Here is an 8,455-nt window from a genome sequence, read left to right on the forward strand (position 1 = left end):
TTCGGAAACTCTGAGCCTTATAATATTAATTTATATTGAGATTTTCGTAGTATATTTATTTACTAGAGAATTCTTGCTATATAGAGATATTAGTTAGTAGCTACAAATTTCATTAAAATTTTACCGAAGTTACTATAACTATACCTGTTATATAGTAACTGTATTCCAGTTACATATAGACTTACGTAACTACATTTACTTATATTTAAGCTCTGGCTACTCGTATTATATTTCCTTTCTTTTCTTTATTAAATATATACTATTTATACCTGTATTTACTATAATAAATAATAGTAATACTTATTAATTCGATTTAATTAGAAGTTTCTTTACTTTTAATTACCTGCGAATTTATTTATATCTCTAATAGAATTCTCTAAAGCTTTAATTCAATTAGTTAATCTTTTAATTAAGCCATTAACTAGAAATTATTAATTTAGCTAATATAGCCTATTTATTAATATTACTACTATAATATTATTATATCTCCCAAAGCTTCTATTACTAAATTAAAGACTCTCGAATATTAACCTATAATTTTCCCTAATCCTAAGGAATTAGGGCTATTAGAATAGCTAGCTATAGCTATTCCTGGCCAAGAAATTAGTATTCAAATACTATAATAAATAAATAATAAAGTATTTAATAAATATTAGTTAAATACTATTAATTCAATTACTAAATCTATTATTAATCGAGCTATTTAGGACAAGTTAATTTCCTTTATATAAGATATAATTATAAACTAGCTATTATAATTCGCGATTTTAAACTATATCTCCTATTCTAGCTTCTTCTACTATTAAATAGTAGCTACTATTAGCTTTTTAATAGCTTTTTCATTTTTTAGATAAATTCAAATATCCTTAATTTAATTATTAATTGCCTTTTCTTTTTTCTTTTAAACTCGAAAGTATTAGCCTCTTTAAATTATTTATTTATATATATCTGCCTGAGATACTAATTTATAAAGGCAAATACCTAATTTACTATAATATTTTTAACTTTACTAATATCTTATAACTAAATACTAAAAATATTTATATAAATAAATAAATAATAGATATATTATTTATAGGGTTTTACTATAATTTAATAAATTATAAAACTATTAGATTTATAAAAACGTCTCTTAAAATAGTTATTTTTAGAAATTATTTCTCAGATTTTTATTAACTAATTTAAGATACTAGCTTCTATTATTCTTAATTAGATTAATAAGATTTATTTTATATATTTTCAAATATATAATAAAATATATATTTTAGAATATCTAATTATCTGCTTTTATTTTATTAAATATACCGGTTTTATATTCGAATTTCATATTATTCTAATAATTTAAAATATACTAGATTCTCAAATTAGGCTAGTTTTAGATACTTTATTAATTAATATTACTAAAGCCTAATTAATAGTAAATACGAATTCCAAATAATTAATTATATATAATCTAGTAATTAGATTTAAGATACTACTAGTTCTAGCTTTAATAATATTACTAAAACCTTTTATTTTCTTTTTATTAAACCCGAAATTCTCTAGTTTCTATATTTCTTATTTATATATTCCTGTTTTAAAATAGTTTAATAATAAGATATATATAAAAATAGTAGTCGGAAATAGAATATATTAGAATTCCTATAGCTAGAATAAGTATTTGTAATATAAAAATAACCTAATAGAATTATCTAATTAGAATAAAAAGATTAGATAAGGTTATTTTTTAGGTTTTAAATATAATTAGGCTATTTTTAAACTTTTTAAATAGAAATTATTTAATTTTTTATTCTTTTTATAAAGTTAACTTATATATATATATAGAAAACCACGTGATTCTTTCTTTTTAGGAAATATATATTATATAGTAATTATACTCTAATTATATATAAGCTTATATAATTATATTTACTTATATTTAAATTCTAGCTATTTATATTATATTATATTTTCTCTTTTTATTAAATATATACTATTTATATTCGTATTTATTATAATAATACCGCTATTAACTAGGATCCTTAATTATTTAATTAAAGGAAATATTAGCCTATATAATAATAGTATATAATATAGCGTGTTTTGGCTATTATAATACTAAAAATAATCTTTTAATATTATAATAAAACTCAGAAATTTATATTTAATTATTTTATAAATTTAAAAAATAAAATAAGTTTAATAATAATATTATAATATAAGGCTTTTTATAATTCAAATAAATAGTAATAATATAATTAAAATTTTCGGAATTAATAAGCCAGAAATATTTAAGAAAAATATATAATATAACTAAAGTAAAAATATATTAAAATTTTAATATATTTATAGATTTCGAGTTATTTAAATTCGAAGTATTTATAAATTATCTTATTATAGAATGCGTTTTATTATATAGAAACAGATATTATTATTAAAAGTTACTAATTTTAATATTTATTTTTTTATAGAAGTTTTAAAAAAATATAGAATTTTCTTAAGCTATTTTTTAGAAATAAAGATTCTATTAATAGTTAGGCTTTCTAATACCTTAAATCTAATATATTTTATAATTTGTTTAATTATTTTTTTGGAAAAAATAATTTATTATTATTAATAATTAAAGATAATAATTAAAGATTTATTATAAGAAATAATATTTTATTTCTTTATTCTCGAATTTAAAATTTACTAATTCTACTAATTTAAGAAATTTCTAATAATATACTAGTTTTTAATTATTATTAAAATACATATTATATATCTGGACTTTAAATAACTTAATATTCTTAAATAATAGAATATATTCTAGGGTTTCTATTATATTTATAAGTATTATATAAAAAATCCGAAAAGTTTTTCTTGAATTATTATATATAATAATAGTTTTATATTTAGTAAAAACTCGAAGGCCTTTAATAAGAATTAAAGTAAATTAAATTAGAGAAAATAAAGTCCCAAGATTATCTTATTAATCTAATTTAATAAAAATTCTTTAGAAGAAATAATAGAATTTATTATCTAAAATATTATTAACTTTATATAAATTTCTTTAAGAAATATTAACTAGTATTATATAAAAACATTTTTTAATAAAGATATTGTAACGGCAGGAACAGAGCAATGAAACGAGGCTCAAAGATTAATGATTTCCTATGTCTTGAGAATTTAAAGCTAAGGAGGAGGAGTGAGGTGTGGCAGTGGATAAGTAGGTATGGCCAAGGCCACTAAAACGCCGAGCTTTGGAAGCGAGCTTAGTTTGAACTATAGCTTGGAACCTTAGCTAAAACCAACCCCTTTGGCTGAAACCAACTATGTAATACTAGCCGTTATAGATATATTAATTATTATTATAAATTTCTTTGTAATTTATTAGTAAATTACAAGTATTTTTAATAAATAACTCTTTTATTATTATATAAATAAGCTTTAATATTAGAAAGATTAAAAATATAAATATTTTATAATATATTAAAAATTAAAAGAAAGTATAAAAGGAAATAAGATTAATGAATTTAATAATAATAGTTATAATAATATATAGTTCTAAAAGAAAAGTAATATTTAAAATAGTTTAAAAACAGCCTCTTTTATATAAATACTATAAAGCCAAAATTAGTTTTAGAACTATTTCTAGAATATTATATATGATTTTATTTTAGGGCTTATTAAATATATTATTATACTAGTTATTATATAATATGAAATTAATTAAAAATTACTAATATAAATTATATAAGTAATAAAGTTTTTATATTAAATATAAATGAATTAAGTTAATAATTTTTAATAATAGAAATATTAATATAAGCCGTTTTTAGATTTTTTGTTTTTAGAGAAATATAATAATAGAATTAATATAATAGTTAAAGATATAAAGTTTAAAAAATCTTATATATTAGAAAATACTAAGCTATAAAATAAAATAGAAAAAATATTTTAATCTTTAGTATTATTTTACTCAAGTAATTCTGGCTTAGCTTTATTTTATATCTATTTCTAATATTCTATTTTTAGTAAATTATATTCTTATACTAGCTATTATATTACTTTTTCCTAAAGAAAAGTTTAAATACCCTTATTTATGAAATTATTTAGTTATAATAAAGATAAGAAAAGAGAAATAATAACTATTAATTCTATTTTATCTAGTTCCGGCCGCTTATTTATAATTGAAATATAGTTTTAATTCTATTAAAATAATCCAGTTTCTAGTATTATGCTCTGCCGCTTCACTAGTAAATTTAGCGTCACGTGACCACGCGATGACGCATGCGGCTGGCTAGTATTTAGAACACCAAAGCTCCTGTACTCAGAGCTTCCCTCCTTAGTTTAGAATCCTCGGATTAAGAGCCACTCTACTTTGCTTTCCAAGCCCAGAGCCCGGTTTCGTAACATCTAGTATATTTTAGCTAGTTCTTTTTATTTATTACTTGTATTATATTAATACCTATATTAATAATATAATCTAAAAGTATTATATAAGTTATAGCTAATACTAGAACTATTATTATCGGGTAGTTTTTAAGTAAAAATAATAAATCAAATCTATTTATTAAAATAGGCTTTAATATAATAGTTTTTTTTTATTTAGAATAATAATATCTGGCTTAATTAAGCTGCTTCTAAGCTATTTAATTAACTTTTAGGCCTTTTCGAGCTTAATATATATATTTTCAAGTTAGTTATTTATTTTAGTAATTTATATATTAAGGCCGGCTATTTTAGTTATTTTATTATTAAATTCCAGGGCCTTAAGTTTTAAGATTTTTGTTTTATAGGAATTTCTAAAGAGTTTTCCGATTTACTTAATAATATTATATACTAATTTATTAATATTTATAAAGTATTAGTTCTTTACTTTGGCTTTTAGGATCTTTTACTAGCTTTTAGTTTTAAACTAGTATTTTATATAATAATTACTACTTAATATTATATATTTTTTAGTTATAATAAGCGTTTTAATATTAGTTTAGCTATTATTATTATTATTAGAATTCTTTCTATTATTAGTTTTTCTTTTATTAGATTTTTTACTATTATCTAATATCTTATATTTCTTAAATATATTACTTTTATTCTTATTAATCTTTTTAATAACTAGCTTAATAAAATTAATATATTAGTATTTCTTATTAGTACTATCTATTTTATTTATTAGACTATTAGGTTTATTATTACTAGTAACTAAATTCTTTATTTTATTACTCTTAGAATACTTTATTAAAATAGCTTTTATAGTAATTTTAGGTATATTTTTAAGAATTATATAGGCTATATTTTATATATTAATTTATTCTTAAATAAAAGAATTACTATTTTCGTTTATAAAAGTAATTTGGCTAGTAATTATATTATAAATAATTATAGCTACTAAACTTGAAATATTATTATTATTACTAAAGCTATTTAGGATCTAGTAAATGGCCTTATTTAGTCTAGCTATAAATAATACATTACCGGAGTTTTTATTTATTTTATCTTTTATTAATAGTTTTATTAAAGTAATAGTAATAATATAAATAATTAAAATTATAAAAATTAAAGTAATTAGAAAGATTTCCTTTAATTTTTAATAATATTTTAAACTAATATAAATAAGTATTTATTTTTGGCTTAGCTTTAAAATTTTACTTTTTTAGGCAATTTGCCTAAATAATAAAGCATAATATAATATAATAAAGAAAAGTATTTTGCCCAGATTTCTAGAAAAGAAAATAAATACTAATATAATAAAATAAAGGAAATATATTAGAGTTTAAATAAAACCCGGGAAATATTTAGGTTTTCTTCTTTTTTTATTAATTATAAAAGCCTTATTATTAAGGTTTATTATTATTTGAATAGTTTTTATTAAACTTATTTTTCTTAATATACTAAATTTATTTATTTAATTGAATAAAAGGTTTTACTTTACTAGAGTTCTATATATGAAATTTATATAATTCAAATATTAAGTTTTTGAAATTTAATATAAGATATTATTTATTATTTATATTCTATTTCTTTTATTTAATCTTATAGTAAAGTTTATTATAAAATATCTTAGAAAAGAGAGTTTTTTTAATTTCCTATTCGAGTTTATTATTAATTTTAGTAAAATCCGGCTTTTTATTAGTTTGGCTAAATAATAGATTAATAGAATTCTTATAAAGTTTATTTATATAAAAGATTAGCCAAATCTTATAAGATAGGAAAAGATCTAATTAATATAAATAGTTTACTATTTTATTAATTTTAAAAAGTCTAATAAGAAAGTAATCTAATTTATTAAATAAATAATTCGTTTTCTATATTTTTTTAATTATATAAATTATATTTTTTAGATTGAAATCTAGTTTTTACTACTTTTTATTAGCTTATTTAGCTTAATATTCCTGAACTACTACTATATATTCTCGAATATAATTAATAATAATATTAATTCTTTTAGTCTATTATTATATTTCTTTTTAATTAAGTTTTTTTTTTGTATTTTAAATTCTATTATTAGTAATATCTAATTAAAATTTAGCCCGAATTTATATTTATAATAGTTATTAAAGGAAATAAGCTAGTTAATTTATATAAATAGGTAGTATTTATAGTATTAAATACCGGAAATAAATCTATTTAGTTATTCTAAAAATAATTAATAAAGAAATAAAGTCAAATATTAATAATCTAGTTAATAATTTCCGTTTAGTTATTAGTTTAAGTATATTTCATAATTAAGAGCTTTAGCTTAATTCTAGTTAATTTTACTAGTTCATTTATAAAATCCGAAATAAACTAGGGTCTTTAATTACTAGTAATAGTAAAAAGAAAGCCTCGGAATTACTAAATATAATAGTAGAATAAACTAGTAATAGTTCTAGCTATAGTATTTTTAGTTATTAATAAACTAATATATTATTTAGATAATTAATTAATTATAATAAATATATTATTATATCTTTTATTTATAAAGCCAAAAATATAGAAATCTATAAATAAATAGTTTTATATTTTTAGGGAAACTAGTAAAAAGTATAATAGGCCTAATATTTCATTTCTTAGCTTATAAGACTTTTAATATTTATAGTAGTTTATTATAAAATAGTTAATATTTACTAAAAGAATAAGCTATTAATAAAATTTCTAAATTAGGATTTTTATTTTATTTTAACTAGAATAAATAGTAATTACTATATTATGAATTTGTTATAAAAGCCTAATTTATAAATTATTATATCCGTCTAGTATAATAAGTCTTTTATTATAAAGTAAATAGCTATTTAATATTTCTTATAAATTTATATTCTTTCGGGCTTTTCTTTATTTATTTTTAAGAGCCGGGTTTATCTAATTAATTTATAAAACTTTAATTATAACTAATAGCTTATTTATTTTTTCTATTTTAATAGAAATAGAAATAGTATTTTTTATTTTAGTAAAAGCGAGAATTAGATTTAATAAAATAACTAGTCTAGTTTTCTTAATTTCCTTAGTCTGCTTTTGAATTAGTATAAGCTTATTCTTTTAAGATAAGATATTAGTAATAATATTATTCTTACCTAACTAATAAAGAATCTAATAATAGAATTATAATAGAAAGCCTATTTATTAGATCTATTATCTATTTAAAAGCCTTTTAATATTAAAATACTCGAAAGCTTTATAATTAGTAATAATTAGAAAATTAGATAAGCTAATTAGTTTTATTTATTATTTCCGGAATTCTTAAATAATAATAAAAAGTTCCTTATTATAGATTTTATAATAGTTTTTGGCTTTTTAAAAAGCTTTAAAATAGAATATAATCGGATACTATTATTTATTCTCTAGACTTTTTTAAGAAAGTATATTTATAATAGCTAAATTTAAATAATTAGTTTTCAGGCAAGTTTTCTAATTATATTTAAAATAAAGAAGTATTAGAAAAAAAAAGAAATAATTTCTTAAGCTAATTAAAGATATCTAGCTAGGTTTTGTTAAATATAAACTTTAATAGAATATTCTTTTTAGTTAAATAATTTAGGAAATAAAAGATATATTTATAGGCTTAGATAAACCTATAATAGAAATTATAGAAGCCCAAAAATAACTATATTTCTATTTTTATTATAGATTAATATTAGTTTCAGATAATAGAAGTTTTAGTAAAATCTATTTATATATTTTAATTCGAAATAATAAATTCTAAAAATATTATTTTAGAAACTTTGAATTTGTATTTATAAATATTAACTTATAATTTAGTATCTTAAAACTTTTATAGAACTATTTTAATATACTATTAATACTTCTTTTTATTCTTAAAGAAAATAAATATATTATTAATATAGGCCAAGTAAAAGTTATTTAAATAATTTATTATTAAAAAGTTATTAAATTATTATAGAATTTAAATAATAGAACTATTAGTTTAAAGAATTCATATCTCGTCCTAAAAGCTACTTATATTATAAAAGCTAGTTCTATATAAATTTAATTAAAAGTATATTAAATATCTAAT

The sequence above is a fragment of the Hyaloscypha bicolor genome, assembly GCF_002865645.1.
Source record: "Hyaloscypha bicolor E unplaced genomic scaffold K444scaffold_60, whole genome shotgun sequence".
NCBI lineage: Eukaryota > Fungi > Ascomycota > Leotiomycetes > Helotiales > Hyaloscyphaceae > Hyaloscypha > Hyaloscypha bicolor.